Source organism: Mytilus edulis, unplaced genomic scaffold (genome assembly GCF_963676685.1).
Source record: "Mytilus edulis unplaced genomic scaffold, xbMytEdul2.2 SCAFFOLD_1546, whole genome shotgun sequence".
NCBI lineage: Eukaryota > Metazoa > Mollusca > Bivalvia > Mytilida > Mytilidae > Mytilus > Mytilus edulis.
The window spans coordinates 1937-23007 of record NW_027268348.1 but is presented as its reverse complement, the minus strand read 5'-3'; the positions used below and the strand labels follow the sequence as shown (position 1 = coordinate 23007).

The 21071-nt window shown below is 31.2% G+C and overlaps 2 long non-coding RNA genes across 2 annotated transcripts; one reads left to right on the top strand and one right to left on the bottom strand.

The window, feature by feature from the left end:
- The first annotated feature begins 2158 nt into the window (after positions 1 to 2158).
- Positions 2159 to 16520, top strand: LOC139507341 (uncharacterized). Its single transcript, XR_011660660.1, has 3 exons — positions 2159 to 2305; positions 15635 to 15748; positions 16267 to 16520. It is a non-coding gene; the product is annotated as an uncharacterized lncRNA (long non-coding RNA).
- A 460-nt stretch (positions 16521 to 16980) lies between these two features.
- On the bottom strand, positions 16981 to 20536 carry LOC139507340 (uncharacterized). Its single transcript, XR_011660659.1, has 5 exons — positions 20463 to 20536; positions 20131 to 20188; positions 19405 to 19459; positions 17881 to 18046; positions 16981 to 17203 (listed from the first exon to the last, which is right to left on the bottom strand). It is a non-coding gene; the product is annotated as an uncharacterized lncRNA (long non-coding RNA).
- Between the last annotated feature and the right edge of the window lie 535 nt (positions 20537 to 21071).

The window sequence follows — 21071 nt, the reverse complement described above, 5'->3', positions numbered from 1 at the left end:
CGAACAATATTAAATGGATTTTTGAGGTAGGTTATGTTCTTTTCTATTCTATTGCATTCTTCTTATATTTATGGGTTTCAGCAAGTCCGCATGGTGGGCTGGTCATTACCAAACGAACAAATTCAAGACTTGCTTGAATTATTTCTTAATTAGAAAATAGCCCTCTTTATATCGACCACGTGGTTTACGCAAAAAGGACTAGAAACTTTTAATACCAGACCTCATTCAGGTTTTAGGCCAAATGAATTCAGATGAGAAGAACAACGCCATGTTATAGATCAACAGCTGAAAAAATTGAAAACAACACGTTTAATAATTTCTTGCGTCCGAAGCGCTTTTCTGGATTTCCCTGCATCAGGAACGCTCAAAGCCAAACATTTGAAATCGGAAAATGTATAAGTACCGAGACCATTGAAGAGGTATCTGTAAAAAAAAAACTAAAATAAATAGCCATATTCATCTAAAGCCAACTTTGACTGAGGGAGTTGAAACCTTAGTTTCTTAATAATTTAAAATTTAAAAATCGAAAGACAGGTTAAAACTTTCCCTTTGACTTGTTGTGTAATTCGGATATCGTTTATTTTAATTTTCATTCGAGCAGGTTTTTATTACGGAAAATTATTTGCATGACTTGACCCCGAAAGCAACATTTTTGAGGATTTTTGAACCTGCTGGGGAGTATGACATACCATCGTCCTAAGAGTTAACTCCCGTGAAACTGTATCACATCCCCTTGAGTTTACCAAAAGTCCAAAAGTACTTTAAATGATGATCGAAAAACAAAAAATAGCCTACAAAACGTTACACAGAGATCATAACGTTATTGAACCCAACAATATAAAAAGGGGTGATGTAAGATGCTCAGGAAGGATAATTTGTGTTAATGATATACGTAGTCTTTTATTATGCAAATAATGACCTACATAAGTTGGTTGACTTCGCATATTTTGATCACTATGAAATGGATTCTATCTGTACATTTAATTTCGTAACAGTACATTTGGCTTTTTGAAATTATTTTTAGATATTCTATAATCACACGTCTGTTATACTTTGTTAATTAAGAGCATACGATACAGTTTCGATCCCATAATAAGTTTTTACGAAAATTTGCATACAAGCTATTTTCACCTGGTGAATAGAAATATGCTTTAAAATTATACCTTCGCGTGCCAAATTAAGAGATAGAATGGTGTCGAAATGTTTTACATTAACCTAAATTTCAATTTCTTAAATAACTTAAATTGGAATAAAAAATCTCCAAACAGTATCAGGTCAAATGTCATTTTAAAAAAGCGTAGCCGATGTTCGTTTTGAAGCTATAAAGTAAAATCACTCGAAAATGCATAATTTCCCTTCGAAAAATTAACAATTTTTTCGATAGATTGACGTTTTGAAAAATAACATTTTACGTTAGCAACGTCCTAACCTCCTCTATAACTGTAACTTATTCTCTTTATATAAATACTTACCGTATGTCTATTTATATGAAAATGAAAACTGTGTTGCTGTTTAAATGAGATCGCTTATGGTAATAACTAGACAGTTGAAACTATAATTTCAAATCCTCTGTTGAAATGTTATTGATCATGCAAAATGATGTCTTATCTTTATCAATAATAACTAAAAGAGTCCAAATCGTGTTATAAAAATGTGTGGCCAAATTCTTTATAAACAATATTACATATTTAATTGTTATAATCGCACACCTACATTAAACAGTTATGTGTGAAAAAGTATAAAACATCACTTTAGATCAAACTAATCAAAATCATATTTCTTCCTTATTAAGACATTTTAATACTTCTAATTATTTATAACCAATGCTAACTATTTTTTTGAAAATCGAATATTTTACAAATTAGTTCTTGCTACAAGTTATATATATTAGGAAGTAATGATATATCGAGTGTATACTGGTATATAACATTCCTTAAAATTTCATTATTCGTAGAAAGTAATAAAACTCCAATTTTTCAATTAGACATATTTTTTATTTTCGTTCCTTGTATTATAAATGAAATTATTGAGGATTTCTATCAGATATACAACTATATCGAGTTTTTAGAAGAAAAATAATCAACACCCTGACTTCTGGGAAATCACTAGATCTCCATACATCATGATCAAAATCATAAAATTATTCCCTGAGCAGAAGTTACCTTTAATAAGTCAGGTGCGGACATATTACGTTGCCATAAATGGTTGATTTAACCTACGTACATTCCAAATATTAAATAAAAGGGGAACTGAAGCAAGCCTCTATCTCGAAGTTTGAAACAGAGCAGTTTACATCTCTAAAGCTGTAAGTATTAGTTTAAGATAACATTGTTTTGTATATCTTACTGCATTGCATGTCATTGGAAAAAGGTAAACAATTTATATTTAAAACATATATGAAAGTGAATAAACGGGGTTTTTAAAGTCGTAAATATTAGTATTTCTTTGAAGTTAGAACTGGATTAGCGTTTCCTGCTATGCAGACATTAACAACCATGTGAATCCATACACACACAGAAATTCACAATCGTTAAAATTACAGATAAGACGATTATATATATACTGACATCTTAAAATCAAAGACCGAGAACATATGTCGCTATTGAGTTGAGACATAACCACATTGTTTCCGTCAACCAATTCGTGATTGTAACTGTTCAACGTATTTAGTGTCGATTGCAGTCATTTTTTTTAAATAGATATAGGAAGATGTGGTATGAGTGCAAATGAGATAACTCTCTATCCAAGTAACAATTTATAAAAGTAAACCATTATAGGTCAAGGTACGACCTTCAACACAGAGCCTTGACTCACACCGAACAAGAATCTAAGTTTGCTTGAGAAGTTCTTGAGAAAGGAGCAAACAACCTGTTTTAGCCTTTATAGTATAATTGCGCGAGCGTAACATACTGTGATTACTGAAGTATCTAAATGAGATAGGAATTGGAAAGATGACAATAGGAAAGAGGAAATCAACATTGTTTTTGTCACTGATTCTAGTAGGATTCCGTTTATCTGTGTCACTATCGTGAAAAAAATCATGAAAGACCTGAAGCACACATTCTACTTTTGGCAATATCATAGATATCAGGTTCAATGGGATATATAAGCACTCACTGACACGTGGATTCGGTTAGTTAAAAAGGTTAAAAAGCTAGGATTATTGAAAGTCCAAATCGTCTTCGTCTTCCGAAGAAACTGACCAAACCTTACGGAAAAAAAGCAAACAATAATAAGCAGCTTTGTATCTGTTTGATGACAGCTCAGCCCTTGAAATTAATATAAGAAATGATTTTGTGTCTGTAACAATTCTAATTCGATTACTTCTTCCATCTTATCAGTCTAGACTACTTTTTTTCAAAAATGGTTAAACACCGGAATTAATTGTGGGGTTTACTGCACTGGTACATAAAATATATGGTTGAGTATTTTGTAATATATATATTTGTAGCTTACTTCTTTATCGACGCCTTCTTTCTATCTTGAGGGTTTCTGTGTCAAAGAAAGCTATGTTTTTCTTCGAATTTTTAATGCATGAATCTTTTCTTTTATCTCCGATTTCCGCGAATCAAAGAAGTTGCAATGGTCATGTACAACACGACGGTTGTCATACGTGTAGCAGGATCTTACAACCCTTCTGATGATCTTCTATGGGTTTTTGTGGGGTATTTTTAATACGATTGGTGTGAATTGGTATTGTCTAGTTTTGAACATGCACGTATTTTGGTTTTTTGTGTATTATACAGCCAGTCCTAAAACAAATTGAGTTTGGAACGTAACGAATATGTCCATGTTGCTTTATCTTTAGCTTTATTTGGCAAAACTTAGGAATTTTGGGGACATCAATGCTCTTGAAGTTTGAACAGTATTTGATATTTTAACTTTTTTTCTATTAGAACGCCACTAAAGGGTCTTTTGTAGGCGAAATGATAATGAATTTTAATCCTTGTATATATGACGAATCTATCGTTACACATACAACTTATAATCTGTTTTTCGTTTTGTTTGTTATTTTCACTCCAAAAGATGAATGGCTTATTTTTTTTTATATTGCATATCCATGTACCTTTTACCAGATCGTTTGCCTGTTAACGTATATATTATCATAGCAATTACGGAAAATTTGCTTTACATTGTTAGGGAGCAAATTTGATTAGTAGTTATTGAGATAGTTGTGTTACCAGTTTCTTCAGGAAAAATTACAAAACTAATTAAAAAGAAGACTGTATTATTTAATAACACATTCATTCTACCAGGTCAAGTGATAAATGTATTGCGTACATAACACTGTTTCTTAATACTGTTGAGTGATTCCTTGACAAAAAAGAATCAATTAATTGCCCTTCTAGTACTGATGAAGATGAGTTCTACGGAAGCGTATTTAATAGCGCCACACAACTTTTTTAAAAATATTTTTTCCTAAGTTTGCGTTTTAACGCAAAGGGTTGCAAAAGCTTGCGTTATTTCGCAAAAGTTTCTGTTATATTGCAAATGTTTGCGGTATAACGCAAACATAGGGAGAAATACTTTTGAAAAAAGTTGTGTGGCGCTTATGAGCTTCAGTAGAGTTCTTAATATCTTACACTTAATAGACATTATTAACGTAAAATGTTTCCGTTGCAATATACGAGTTTGTTAAGAAAAAAGTAAAAATAAATTAAAAAAAATACCGAATTCCAGGGAAAATTTAAATAGCGAAGCTCCTAATGCCCGCGTCACACTGTCCCGATTTTTATATATGATGGACACCCGAATGCGAAAATTGTAAGTTCGTACGAAGTTGGTCCCGATCTCGTTAAAATACCCAAAAGTGACCGAAGCAAGTACGATGAATAACAGTCTATACGAGGGTGCCGAAAGTATATACGATAGCAAAAGATGGACATATGAAGATTAACCGAAGACGGTATTTAAGCTTCACATCTCAGCCGAAGCCTACAAGATGGATCACGAAGGCTACACGATGGATTACGATGATGGCGCGATGGCCATACGATGTCTAAAAGACGTCGTGTACAGCTTACGATGCATTTAAATTATATGCCGAATATACATTATATTGTACATTTAATTTTTGGTTTAATCATAAGACGGAAGACCGTGGGTATTTCCAGTTACTGAATAATTTGGTTGATTTCTAAAAAAATAGTTTATGTATCAAATATGTGTATTCAATTTACCATTTTCTGCATGTGTCATATACAAATATAGTGTCCATATTTGTCCCTAATATGTTACATACAAGGGGATGCCACGCTCGGCATTCCCTTGTTTGAACTGTAAAATGTGTGCACTAGTCTGAATAATCACCCATAATTATGCCCATGTTTACTGATCTATCTTAAAGGTAAGATAATGGGTTCGTTGATCCATTTTATTCAAAAGGAAAGGACGGATGTGGGGAAAGCAACAAATGCAGCAAAATATGACATATACATGTAGAAAAAAAAAATGTTTATGGAGTAAACATTCGTGTGACAACAACTCAGACGATACATAAAAAATCAGAATAATGAAGAAAAAGTTGGTTTCCCTATATACGTGTACCTCGGTGTTGGTATACGAGGCGCGTTTATGATTTTTATAATGTTATTTGATATGAAAAATTGACATAAAATTATATTTTATTTGTAAAAGTAAATCCTGAGCCTGTAATACCTGCTCTTCTTGTTCCATGTGAATTAATAGAAACAACGCTGTCGCCTTTCTTGTTCTCATAGAATCATATGATATGAGGTCCATGTTTTGTGAACGTCTTTCTTAACTGTCGTATTAGGGATCGTTCAATATTTACCAGATGGATGGGCCGGTGCATTCTTAATATTGTGTCATTAAAAAAGCTAACGCCCATCCTTTTAAATTCTGAAAAAAAGTCCTTGCCCATCTAAAAAAATCTATAAAAAAAGTCCTTGCCCCTCTAAAACTATAAGACAATCAAAAATGATTTAGGTTCTTTTTCTATTTTAAAGTTTTTAAAATTTTATGTCTTGAAATCAAAGAATAAACTTTGGTGTTAATACACTGAAATTTAAAATGTGCTAGTTAATTCCATATATATGTATACATTTAGTTCAAATATGAATATTCCTTTATCTGTTCTACTTTTGGAAAAAGAAATAATTATGGTCCTTTTAAGCAAATATAGGGAGGCATGTTTTTGAATTTGATGCAGCCTTTTTCGCCTATTAATTAATTCCCTAAATTTGATAACTAAACACCAAACTATCAAAAAACCTAGCATTCTGTTAGACTGATATATAAATGAGAAAGCTGTACAGTTATATGAAAATCTAAGTTATTTTTAAAAAGTTAAATTTTTTTTTAAAGGTGACCAGTCACTATCCAAATTTGGTCCAAACTTAAAATTGCAGCTTTTTTTAAGCAATAACTAAATCCATAAAAACGACAGCAAAAAAAACAAAGTACTAAACAGCCTGGCATTCAGTAAGATCAATATAAAAATGATTTAGCAGTAGAGTTTTATGAAAATGCAAGTTGATTTGAAAAAGTTATGAACAAATTTAAAGACGACTATCTTGAAATAACCTAAAACTGAAAATTTAGCTTTTTCTTAAACCTTTTTTATTAAATCCATAAGAATGACAGCAGCACACCAAACTACCAAACAACTTGGCATTCTTTTAGATCAATATATAAATGAAATAGCTGTAAAGTTTTATGGAAATCAATGTTGATTTGAAAAAGTTATAAACAAAATTAAAGATGACTATCTGGATTTAGCATAAACTGAAAATTTAAGCTTTTTCTTAAACCTTGTTATTAAATCCGTAAGAATGACAGACATACACCAAACTACCAATCAACGTGGCATTCTGTAAGTTCAATATATAAATGAAAAGGCTGTATAGTTTTATGAAAATCCAGGTTGATTTAAAAAAGTTATAAAAAACATTAAAGATGACTATCTAGATTCAGCCTAAAATTAAAATTCTAGATTTTTTTACCTATTTATAAAATCCATAAAAAAGACAGCAATACACCAAAGTACCAAACAAACTGGCTTTCTGTAAGATCAATATATAATTGAGATAGCTCTTGAGTTTTATGAAAATCCAAGTTGATTTGAAAAAGTTATAAAAAAAATTGAAGTTGACCATCTGAATTTAGCCTAAAATGAAAATTTGAGCTTTTTTTCTTACCTATTAATAAAATCCATAAATTTAACAGCAATACACCTAACTACCAAACAACCTGGTTTCCTATAAGATCAATATATTAATGAATAAGCTGTATAGGTTTTTGAAAATCCAAGTTGATTTGAAAAATTTACAAAAAAATTAAAGTTGACTATCTGAATTTATCCCTAACAAAAAATTTGAGCTTTTTTTCTTACCTATTAATTAAATCCATAAATTTAACAGCAATACACCAAACTATTAAACAACTTGGTATTCCATAAGGTCAAAATAATTTATAAGATAGTCCGAACAGAAAATTTTAGTTTTTTTAATCCTTAATTAAATCCTTAAAGTTGACAGAAATGAACCAAGCTACCAGTTTTTGAGTGCCCGCAAAAGAAATTTCTTACACACCGATAAAATGGATAAAAAAATTTCCTATAAAATATGTTCTGGCCCATCCACTAAATATTTTAAAAAAAGTTCTTGCCCATCCAAATATTTCCACAAAAAAAGTGCTTGCCCCGCCCCATTTTGCACCGGCCCATCCATCTGATAAATATTGAACGGTCCCTTAGACTGACCAGTGCATATCGCGCATGGCACTTTAAATGTATTTAAGCGCGACAAGTAACTTACATTTAGCTGGATTTATTGCCGTCGTAGTTCCATCTTGTCACCTTCGTACTTTTATTCGATGGCATCACGACGGGATTACGAGGTCTTCGCGAAGTCGTGTTGCCATCGTAAGACCTTCGGTTATCTTCGTGATTCATTCGTGTAGACATCGTAATGTCAAAACTGCCCGATGGAAAAGATGGAAACACGAATGCAATACGATGTTCAAAGATGCATTCCCGGTGACATTACGATGGTGAGGATGGTGATACGAACTCAATACGAACCCTAAACATCGGACGCACCTTCGGGGATTTTTTAACATGTTAAAAAATTTAGAACCCTTCCCGAAGTTGTCCCCGAAGGCTAGAAAAAGTGGCCGATGGTTCTACGATGGTTAAAGATGGCACTACGAATAGCCTGATCTGAATACGATCAGTCCCAATTTTGAAAATTTCCATAATCGTGTTACCATCGGCGTAAAAATCGGGACAGTGTGACGCGGGCAATATTAAAAGCCCAATTACATCAAACGAATGTTAAACAACTGTCATATTTCTTACTCGGTACATGAATATTTGTTGTAGAAAATGAAAATAAAACTTGGTCGTTTAGCTCGCTAAACCTCTCACTTGTATAAAACTAAAGTTCCATCTACTCCCTTCAGTACAAAAGTTAACCTTAGATTAACTTTTGGTTATTTTTTTTAAACCCATTTTGTTCATCAAGCTCCGAAAGTATCTAGTTTTTTTCTCTCGTATTGTTGATTTTTGTTTCCTTGCTGGTGATCTTCAGTTAATTTTTACTTAATTAGTCTTTAGATGGTTCGATAAGCTTATTTTTATATTATTTGGAGTTTAGGACTTCATATAATTCATATTTTGTTGAATTTGCTTACGCTTATGTCAATAGCTTTTCTAACGTTGATTCTTCTATTTTTAAGATGAGCTTTAAATCATCATAATATTGTAGACTTATCGGTTCGATGCACTTTTATAAAAATATTGTGAATAATTTCGGATTAGCTATGTTTACTCAATCATCAGTTCTCTGTATTGTTTTGTGGACTATTGCTTGTTTCATAGATGTTTTCGTTTAGGCATGATGCTCTCTATTTTTAATAATAACACCATTATAACATATATATATATTACAATTCTATATCAATATTCTTGTAATGGTTAGAAAATATATCAAATAACACCATTAAAAACTTAATCACAATGATATATTGAATTTTTAAAAATTTATCTGTGACGTCACTTTTTGTATGAACCACAGTTCATACCTCTATTGTACTGTCGTAAATTATTTTATATGTTTGTTGTTATTCTGCGGTTTAAATGTTAAAATGCATATGATGCTCTTTATTTATGTATTTTCTGCTCTGTGTGTCTTGCAATTATTTATACTGTATTCCGGTCAAGCAATGTTGTCATTTTAGCGGTAATTTTAACATTGTCAAATGAGCGGGAGGTTTGATTAGCCGTAAAACTAGGTTCAAACCATCTTATATTCTTAAAATGTCCTGTACCAAGTCAGGAATATGGCAGTTGTTATCTAATAGTTAGTTTCTTTGTATGTTACCTTTTCGTTTATTATTTGTTGCACTATTTAGTTGTTTTGTTTCGTTGTTTTTCTCTTATAGTTGATGTGTTTCCCTCGGTATTAGTTTGTAACTCGAATTTGTGTTCTCCCACTAGATCTATGACTTTTGAACAGCGGTAAACAGTCGGAAACCCGGTTGAAATAGAACAAAAGAATCGAAGCTCTTTGTTAGAGAAGGCGAGAAATGTTTACTGTAATGTTTACTATAGTGACAAAAATTTTAAAAGTTAATAAAAACAAACAAAATTACAATTTTCTTCTCAATTACGAAGTGTTTTATTTTAAAAACACCATTTGCATAAGTTTTCAATTTATTTACTACATAGTTAAGCAGAACAATTAGATATCAGGTCGACGACATGGGTATTTTTCAAATTGGATGTAGAAAATGCATTACCTCCGATTTTCCAAAAAAAATTACCAAGGACGGAAAACATATCAATCTATTAGTTCAGTAATTTTCGTGTCTGCCCCTCCATTGTGTGATTCAAGAAAAAAATCCAAAAACTAGGTAACAATTGTATCGAAAAGAGAAAATCGAATGCACCTTGTTAGGGCGTGTTTGAGTTGAATATTTTGTCTTGATATCGTACAAAGCAAGAATATTTCATAAATCGTTTCCCTTCAGATTCTATCTTTTTTATATATCAAAGCTACAGGTTGACTTTATAACATAAAACAATCACAGTACTAAAAGATAAAATATATGGGTCAAGTGAAATACCTATCTAATGAATCACAAAAACAGAGTAGGTGTGTTCGAATAGCTATTTTTCAAGTTGGATGATGAAAATGCATATCTTCCAAAAATTATATTTTTTTGTGTGTGATAACTAGGGTTTATAGTCTTCAATCACTAAAAAAATCTAGTCTGCCCTTCCACGAAGTATTTAATTAGAGTTTTTTTAAAATGTTTATGAATTTTCGAAAATTCCACCTTACAACCGATCAGACAATAGTTTTAAGGGAGCTACCATTTGATTTTTATGCGGGGGGCGGGGGGGGGGGGGGAGGGGGGGCGCTAGGATGAAAAAAAATTTCCTGCATTTTTTGTTGTTGTAATCTCTGTCCTGCCTCTTTATTTTTCACTCTATTCGGTCCTGCCTTTTTTTATTAGTTTATCCTGACTTTTTTTACCTAAATTGTCATCCTGCCTTTTTTTTTTGCAAAGTGTCTCATCCTGCCTTTTTTTTTACTCAAAACTCCTGTCCTGCCTATTTTTTTCAAATTTCATCCTAGACGCCCCATAAAAATCAAATGGTAGCTCCCTAAGTTGAATCAATGCAGGCAATATCATTAACTGATGCTCATTAGCTAGTTGATACATTTATCTTTTAAAATACAACTGACATATAAGGATCGTAATGGTGCAATGTGGATAAATTTATCGGTTTTCAAGAGCAAAATTGGTAGCGCGTCATCCCTACAATGGCTTCCATTTCTACGATTGTGAAAATGAAATGGCGTAATGGGGAGATAATTTTGACGAAGTCGAATCCTGACTGTAAACTACTGTTGCCTTTATATATCTGTACCAAGTCACAAATAAAGCAGTGGTTATCAAATAGTCCGTTTCTATGAAAGTTGGCGTTTGTTTTTTGCAGCAGTTCAGTATTTTTGGTGTTCCGTTGTTTTACTCTTATAATTGACGTGTTTCATTTGGTTTTGGTTTGTGTCCCTAATTGGTTTCATTTAAATCAATTTATATCTTTTGAACAATGGTATACTGCTATTGCCTTCATTTTCTAAGATATATAGTTTTTGATTACAATTTTGGCAAATTTAGTTTCGAAAACCTTTATTTCTTATTCTGGTACTTTTTGCTTTCATCGTTTAACGAAACCAAGCAATAAATAAATTTGGTGTATTTACTGTCTTCTGATTGGTTAAAAGAATTAGCTTTATTTTCAATGTTATCAATTTTTATAGCGACACGCCCACTCTAACGTTGTGTATTCATACGCAAACATCTGTGTACATTGTTATTTGTATTAATATATATCTTTGAGCCTTATTTTTGATATAAATTTATTTATAATGAATGGCAATAATTCATTTTGAATTTATTGAACCATAAAATTAATTTTTGACTCTTCACATTTAACATAATCCGCTTCGCGGATTATTCAATGGGAAGAGTCAAAAATTAATTTTATGGTTCAATAAATTCAAAATAAATAACAGCCATTCATTAAATACAAATAACGAAGCGCCTTTCACATACTAAATATACCAGATATATATTTAATTGATACAAATCCTAATACAGTTTAAACGATTCTCATCATATATTACATTGTGTCTTGTGTTCCTAAAACGAGTTTTGAAATTGAAATACCGTAAATTTAAATTTTGCGAAACTCTGCAAATTTAAGGAACTTGTAACATCCTTTTAATATATAAAAAAAGAATCGAACTATTTACCTTTTGGTGTCAGACCACCAATTAAAAGTCCCTATCTGTTCAACCAAATTTTGCAATTTTCATAGCTTTCTAAATTTTTTATCTTAAGTTTAACCTCTTACAAACCAGGTATGTCCTGAATTGTACAGGTATCACCTTTCGTCATGCCAATTTTCAGCATACCTTTAAAGCAATATAAGAAAGAAGAAACCTTCCGAATGGATGTACCACTAAAAATAACCCCTGGTTTTCTTGAAATCTTAAATTAGTATACTATGGAGCGCATTAATCCTCAATTTTTAATGTGAACTCATAGACAAGTAAATTTGGGCTCAACATGGTCTTAATATATTTCTCTTTCACCAAAAGTTTCATTTCTGCAAATTTGTTGGGTAGTTTAAGTAAACAATGACATCAAATGCACTTTTTTTTGTCCCGAGTAGGCCTACTTTCACATACGTTCTAAATTTGAGGGAGTAATTGTTGGTATGACACCTATATATATATATTATGTAATTTTGCTGTCGTCTTTTAGATCATGATAGTTTGAAGATGCAAAAAGAAGAAAAAAGGCAATAAAACAAACATTACGAGATGTTTTTAAAAGGTCGTCATGATTTCATCAGCAGACTTATTAACATCAACGTAAAGTTGGAGATTTTAATCAGCTAATCTTTTTTTTTATCAATTCCTACTGGGTAGTAACATAATGTGCAATTCCAAATTTGTTATCCAATCATGAGAATATAATAATAGCAGTTCAATGCTGATGATTTTTTTCTGACGTCGTACGATCGTTTAAAAAATTAATGATGTATAAGAACGATTGGCTGAACGAATTTATTCATTTATATGTATAAATGCGGAAGGTGAAATCCACAAATCATCCTAGACGAAACTTACAACATGGTTTAAAACGAAGGACGACAAATGTATAAAAAAAACCCACATATGTAACGATTAATCATACAATAAAATGCTAGGTTTTCAATAATTGGAAAATTTCTTTTTAAACTCCGTAATACATCAAAATATATTTCTGTGAAATGTAATCATTATTTTTATTGTCTTTAGATTCTTTGTTATAAAACATCATACATAATATCCAATCTTCACGATAGCATATTATCTATTAAAACGTTTGCTAAAGATAATGCCTTTCCCTTACGTTTGCCCTTTTCCATTTCCTGATTTCCTGATGTTGATTATCCGTGGCTCCTTATTGCACGTATTTGAAACGTACATTTACTCAGCCTGGTACTCTGGCTTCCTGTATCAATACACACTGGTTGCTATTATATGAAGAGATTGTCTTGTTTTCTGCACAGCGGTATACTACTGTTGCCTTTTTTTCTGCACGTTAATATAGTGGTACTGATTGATATTGATATGTGAGAGCAGCGAACGAATAAAAAAGCTCCAGAGTTTCTCGAGAGGCTTAAAATTTACTTTGTGTTTTTCCAGAAAACTCGATAATCTGTTCGTCGTGGTTTTATGGTCTTAAGACAGCTTTACTCTTGACGAAAGTAAGCTTGATAGTGTCTTCTCATATATAGTGTCTTCACTAATGATATTGCTGTCTTTGAAGAATCTTTAATTTTAATATTTTTATAATATATGAAAACAATTATTTTAACATTATTTTAACATTTCACAAGTTTGTCTGGACTGATTTTGTCGTATAGGCTTCTATATCGCTGTGCTATTCCACAGTACAAGATTTGAAAAATGTAAATAACAAACGTTGCAGGAAATTTCAACGAATTCTACATTCAGGTAGTACAAGAAATTGAATTACCAATTTAAGTTGTTTGGTTCTCTTGATAGCAAAGGATATTTAAGAGCTGTCGTAAAGACTTTTGCTTTTAATAACTAGATACACGTTTTATTCAATATAGTTTTAACATTTTGGCTCTACACAAAAAAATCGAAAAGAACAAATCAAATGTTTAACATTGCCATTAAAGTGCGAGGTTTGGCATGCCACAAAACCAGGTTCAACCCACCATCTTTTCCTTTAAAAATGTCCTGTACCAAGTCAGGAATATGGTCATTGTTATATTATAGTTCGTTTCTGTGTGTGTTACAATTTAACGTTGCGTCGTTTGTTTTCTCTAATTTTTGAGTGTAAATTGACATTGCGATAAGACGTGTCACGGTACTTGTCTATCCCAAATTCATGTATTTGGTTTTGATGTTATATTTGTTATTCTCGTGGGATTTTGTCTGATGCTTGGTCCGTTTCTGTGCGTGTTAGTTACATTGTAGTGTTGTGTCGTTGTTCTCCTCTTATATTTATGCGTTTCCGTCAGTTTTAGTTTGTTACCCCGATTTTGTTTTTTGTCCATGGATTTATGAGTTTGAACAGCGGTATACTACTGTTGCCTTTATTTGGAAGGATAAAAACCACAAGGATAAAAATACCTATAGTCTATTTTTTTTATATTTATTTATAAACACTGTACTGAGTATACCAATAATGGGCCCCCCTCTTGGAAATGAAATTTATCTTATCTTATCTTATATTCATGAAATAGACCCAATCAAAACATATAATATATAGTTATCAAAGGTACCAGGATTATAATTTAATACGCCAGACTCGCTTTTCTTCTACATAAGACTCATCAGTGACGCTCACATCAAAATATTTATAAAGCCAAACAAGTACAATATATTTCATGCTAGTGACTGCTTAACTGAAGATATCAACAGGCTAGTAGACCTATATATGTAACAGCAGATTTTTCTTAAATAAACCGGAAGTAACAAGCTTGCATGGAGAAAAATAAAAAATGTTAATAATTTTTATCATTATAATGATTAGAAAAAGCTAATAACAAAAAATACCAAACTCAGAGAAACATTCAAAAATTGAAAGTCCATAATGGCAAAATCAAAATTGCAAACACATCAGACGATGAGATAACAACTGTCATATTTCTGACTTTGTACAGGATATTTTTTTACAATCCACGACTAAAATAAACATGATATTCATCCTAGAATCAATATCTAACAAATAATCTTAGCTTTACTTTTGTTATCTTATGTTAGCAGCTCAAAATGTACCATTTTTTAATGTAAGGCTAGTATTTGTATATACACTAATACAGACAAAGTTTTTGCTGTTGTTTTTGAATTAATTTAGACATTAAAAACTTAGAAGTTTTTTTTATGTTCTATCTTTTAGTAGATTGTGTAGAGTGGGGGGCCCATATTCGCCAGGGACACAATTTCGCCGTTTTATGATTTTGAGGTGTAAACACTTCAAAGGATGACTGAAATGGAAGAAATATGCCAATAAATTATAATTTTATAACAAATATGATTATTTTTTAAACTCAAACAAAATTAAGGCACTTACTGCAAAAGATCGAAAAACGGACAACGATTTTCGGTCAATTTCCTGAATGAAAAACAGGATTTTCATAGATTTTTTTCTTAGCATTTTTTTGACTGATTGGCCTACATTTCTGTTTTTTAAACCTTTGAAATGTTTGCTGTTTATCTATAATGAAATTTATTTGATAAATATTATATAAAGCTGCAGTTATTTGGTTTTAAATAGATGTGTAAAAACGGCGAATATGTGTCCCCCATTGACAAAACTTCAGGAAATTTCAAACACCTTTTAATCTAACTTTACACATGATTATTTTCAAACAAACATGTTTTCAAGCTTAGGAATGTTTTGCATTTGAAGTTATCTTCATATAGAAATATCAGTATACTTCAAAAACATATAGACCTGAACATAAACTGTAGAAAACATGGAAAGATATGGCGAAAATGAGCACCCCACTCTAGACGGATCACATAATACCATTTTTGTTTATAATTTCTTGTTGCCTTTATTTATTCAGACAATGAAATATACAACGATACTGATCTCATTGGCAGTCCTTTCTCTTCACATTTCCTGTATACATTGCTGGTTCTTTGAAAGCCCAGAACACCCGACAAGACGAGAGGACGAGGTATGTTTTATATAAGTGCATCTATATCATTTATATATATTATGAAATATGAGGTTTGGTATTATTTCCAATTAGGGAACAATCCTACACAGTCCAAATGAAGCGAATTAAGCACTATGAGTAAACGGACAGCTTCTGACAATGAGTAAAACCCATACTGTATCTAAGGACAGTCAAGATAGAAATACATATACAAGTTTTAATACTTTATTTAATAAATGAACATTTCAATTCATTGATAGCAAGAAATATAAAGAGAGAGAGAGAGAGAGTCGTAATATTGAAAAACGACGAAGAGACGAACAACAATAAAAACAATACAAGTAATATAATAAATTGGGATCCTCGAACCCTATCATAATCCTAGGGTGAACTCATGTGTAGTTAAAAAAAATAATCTTTTGAATTGTAAACTTTTTTTGCACATGTTTGTTTGAATTCTTGGACATAAGTTGAACATCGATATACTATATCATTTATACATGTAAGATTGTAATATAATTGTTTTGTACTTCCAGTTAACAGATATTGCTGAGGTAAATCCAGAAGATCTAGATGATATGCAGTTATTTTTAACATATAAACCTTACTTTTTGGAATACGCCAGACAACAAATGTTAAGGAAGAGAAATCCACAATCAAAACGATCACTGCCAATCATGTTACGACAACGGAAAGAGAAATAAGAAGCTTGACTCTAATACAATAAAATCTGTATCAACTGTACGAAATTATTTTTGCATGTAATTAGCCCAATTTTATAATAAAAAAGTTTAATTTACATATAACTCTATTCAAGTCTCAAGCAGACCTGTACTGACAAAAGTTATCTTTATTGGTTGTTTTTTATACTACAGGATGCAATGTAGGTAATGCACCCTTCATTTCTCGACGCGTATTATACCTCTTTATACATGTATAATGTTTGCAATGTGTCAAAGTTTGAGCTACAGCCAATGTTTCTATATTCTACAATATGATCTACAGCTAACTCGCAATTCAGTTTATTGAAAAATGAGTCGATGAGCCTACTTTCATTAAGTCTTGGTGTATATAAATCCGTTTAAAGTAATTATGGAGGAGGAGAAGAAATGAGGGCTAGCGCAACTACTTCGGACAAAATGTACCATTTCAACCAAATCGGAAAAACTACATGGTCACTGTTACCATCTTATATGATTCATAATCGTATTTGAACATGAAATAAATATAACATTATACAGATAATATTTTATTATAAAAATTACATTCACTTTCATAATTTCTGACTAAATTAAAGAGAAAAGTTCTTTAGTCCAAATCAATTTGATTTCCGCTATGAAAAAGGAGGATAACAAACGATTTACTAACTAATGAAATATTCTCCTCTTCAAAATCTAAGAATTAAATTCAATTTACAAATCGAGCGTTTTAATTGAATCTTATGTTTTGAATATCTTGGTCTGTCTCTTTTATCTAAATAAAAAGAACATATCAATCATTAACAATTTCCAATATTGTACCACACTGATACATAATTGAAAATAATAATATTCTGTCTTTACAACTGTGTATTCATTTTATACAAGCAATTAAAAGTGTAATCCCCATCGATGCCATTTTAATGTTCGAGTATGTCAATTTGAACAGAATACAGAAGCTTTGCTTACAATGATATGAAAACACTCCATCTTACTTTCTATTTTAAAGACCTGCGGTTAAATAAACAACTTCAAATTTTGAAGGGTGAAATTTCATTGGCTGATTATTTTTAGAACAAAAAATAAAAGGGAGGATTGTCAGATTATTGAAAGCAAAACTTCAATAGGATCTGAATGTAAATCAGATTGATGGTATATCAAGTTCGTATACAGTTGTTGTCTTATTTATCTCAAAGCGTTTTTGTTGTTTCATTAAAAGATACCAATTTGATTATTTTAATGTTTAGATTATTCACAATTTCTTAAATTTGGGAGGAATCAAAGCTTAATATTGTGTGGTAGATACATTAGCTATTTGTTACACATTGTATGAAGGCCTCTTTATGTCGGTTGGTTATTTGTGTCGTTTAGTTGCTTTCATACTAACGTATACGCCTACTTTGACTTGTATTCAAATGTAGATAAGTTTTCTAATGTTAAATCTATACATACCCAGCAGGGCAATCACATTCACATTTAGTTTTAAGGAACCCTGTACACTTTCCACCAATACATCCCTGCCTTAAGTGATCACAACAGAGGTGACAAGCTTTTTTTATCGGACACCCTCCCCATCTACATTTAATCTTTTTCCCTTCTGTTTGGTTTATGGTCATGCCTGAAAGAATTTATTAAGAAAATGTACTATTATTTAGAATTACACAAAGAATTATTGTAAAAATACAGCACAAATATTTTAAAGCTATTTAGAAAAACGAACAACGAAAAAGGAGAACATCATAAAATAACCGTTTTTTGTCTAATGTTATCGTGGATGACAAAAGTGTTCACTTATGACCGCTATTCTAGGAATGTGGTCAAATGCTGTATATTTCTATACATTTAGTGAATACGTGTATAAAAGGTACAGTTCTCAAACGTTACTCAAATAAGAGCGAGACTGAGTGCAGCGATCGACAGAGTGTCTCTTGGTATGCTGCATCACAAGTAGTAAGTCAGGTAAAAACTATTTCCAAAGATTTAATATCAAAATCAAATGATCATCAAAGAAAGAAAAGGCATATACAACAAAAGAGGGACAAAATATACCAAAGGGACAGTCAAACTCATAAATCTAAAGCAAACTGACAACGCCATGGCTAAAAATGAAAAAGACAAACAGAAAAACAATAGTACATATGACACAACATAGAAAACAAAAGAATAAACAACACGAACCCCACCAAAAACTAGAGGTGATCTCAGGTGCTCCGGAAGGGTAAGCAGATCCTGCTCCACATGTGGCACCCGTCGTGTTGCTTATGTGATTACAAATCCGGTAAATAGTCTAATTCGGTAGGTTACATTCATGAAAGGGAAGGGGATTGTAGTTACGACGTAAGGAACATATCCGATATCATTTGTGAAACGGTTATTCCATAACGGTCAACCAACTCGTGATGGCGTCCGTAAAATTTACGAAGGGGTGATTTCAACTTCACCATTTGGAACTCTTGGTTTATTAGCTTCCTTGTGAGCAGTAACCCTCTATAAAAAAAATCATGATAGGAAATGCAAGCACGGGAATATAGTATCAATTGGGAGATATATATCCAATGTATAGTCTTACACAAAAAAGGGCGACGAAAGTCTTACACAAAAAGCAAAGAAAGTCTCACCAGAAAGGAAAAATAATGTTTCATCGGACAGCAAAGAAAATCTCACTCGAAAAAAAAGGTATCACCCAAAAGACAAAGAAAGTCTTGCCTGAAAACTAGAGAAAGTCTTCCACAAGAAGCAAAACAAGTCTTACCCAAGAATAAAAGAAAGTCTAACCCGAAAGACTAAAAAAGTAGAACCCGAAAAATAAATTCTTACCCAAAAGGCAAAGAAAACCTTACCCCAAAGGCAAAGAAAGCCTTACCCGAAAGACAAGGACAGTCTTACCAGAAAGACAAAAAAGTCTTACCCGAAAGGCAAAGAAAGTCACACCCGAAAGGCAAAGAAAGTCTTACTCAAAAGCAAAGAAAGTCTTACCTGAAAAGCAAACCAGCAGAATTATTACAGCTACACTTGTTTTCATGGTACTAATCTGAAACAAAAAAATTACTGAACTTAAACTAAAAACAAATTAAAAAAAAAACGAAAAACGAACATTACACAATAAGCGGCTTGTAGTAACTTGGTGATATAAAATCATTTCTACATGTTGTAATTGACTTTAATTTTATTTTATTTACATAAGCTGTTTCGTTATTAAAGTAAATATATAATTTTTAATCAACAGTGTGTACTGAACAATCAAAAATGAATTTAAATGAGAAGATATTGTATTAGTGTACATTATGTATTTTGTAAAAAATACAAACCCGCATTAATTAATAACAAGCATTTAAAAAAAAATATCAGTTCCTAATACATGTTCAGATAAAACCATTCGCCTTATCAAATCTGCTTGAAAACAGAAACAGATAGTGTTTATAAATAAGAAATTAAAAAAAATCATTTACTTTTGTTTGGAACTTGCCTAACTAGTAATTGTTCTTACATTCACAATTAGAAATTAGCCAAAGTACTACCTTACTTTTTTTAGATAATCAGAATGAGAAAACTTTAAAACGAATATTGCTGAGAATTTATGTTTTTCAAGTTTAGTATACATAATTTATCCACACACGATTTTGCAACATCTTTAAATCAATAAATTTAGATTATATAATTATATTATTACTTGTAAATATAATAAAGTATGACAAAACTTACAAGATGTCCTTTTCAGTTATACCAGTAATTATATTTAACATGCACTTTACTCTTATATCTGAAAATTAATGAATATTATACAAAATATCATTGAAATATTCTTTTGAAAAGTATTATGTGTTCTTTTTTTGTTGTTGAAATAAGTAATTATTTTTAACAATTATTTAGATGCTTACAAAGTTTACAAGAAATACCAGTTCCTTATAATATTTACTGTAAATAAAATTTATAAGTAGATCAACGAATATTACTTAAATAAATAAAAATAAATAAAATAGACTTTTCAGAAATACACATTCGTTTGAAAAATGCAGCTAGATGAACATACTTACTTTAACGAGACAAAATAAAGCTACTGAAACTTTGTTGTGCGTTCACAGTTATAAGTAGCTTGTTATTCCGGATCCACATAGCATAATTAATTACTTTTGTGTTTTTATTAGATAAGTGACACAATTATTTAGGTTATTTTTAACATGATAAATTTATATATAAAACAAAATCAACGAACAAGTAAACAACTAATTCCTAGAAACCATTGGCAACATATATCCTTACCGGACCTCACCTTTTTGTTCAATGTGATCTTTATCAATCATTTGTCTTAAAACAGCGGTGCCCCGGATTAAAACTCTCCATAAACAAGGTAACAATTTCTAAGGGATTTTTTTCATTAGCAATTTTCCTGTTACAGTTTTCACACTTATATAACAATATATTCTAAGGTTCACTTGCATTATATATACTGGATACATAGTAATTTTGCGGATTTCATTGTATTGACCGCACTGTAGGTAAGTTTACAACATTGAATATACACAATTAAATGTCCCGTAAGGTTTGTCTATAATCGAAATTTGATTGATTATTTCTCGACTGGTTTTCGTACAGCGGCACCAAAATAATGCATGTTTAGAAAGGGAACAAATTCAACAATAGCT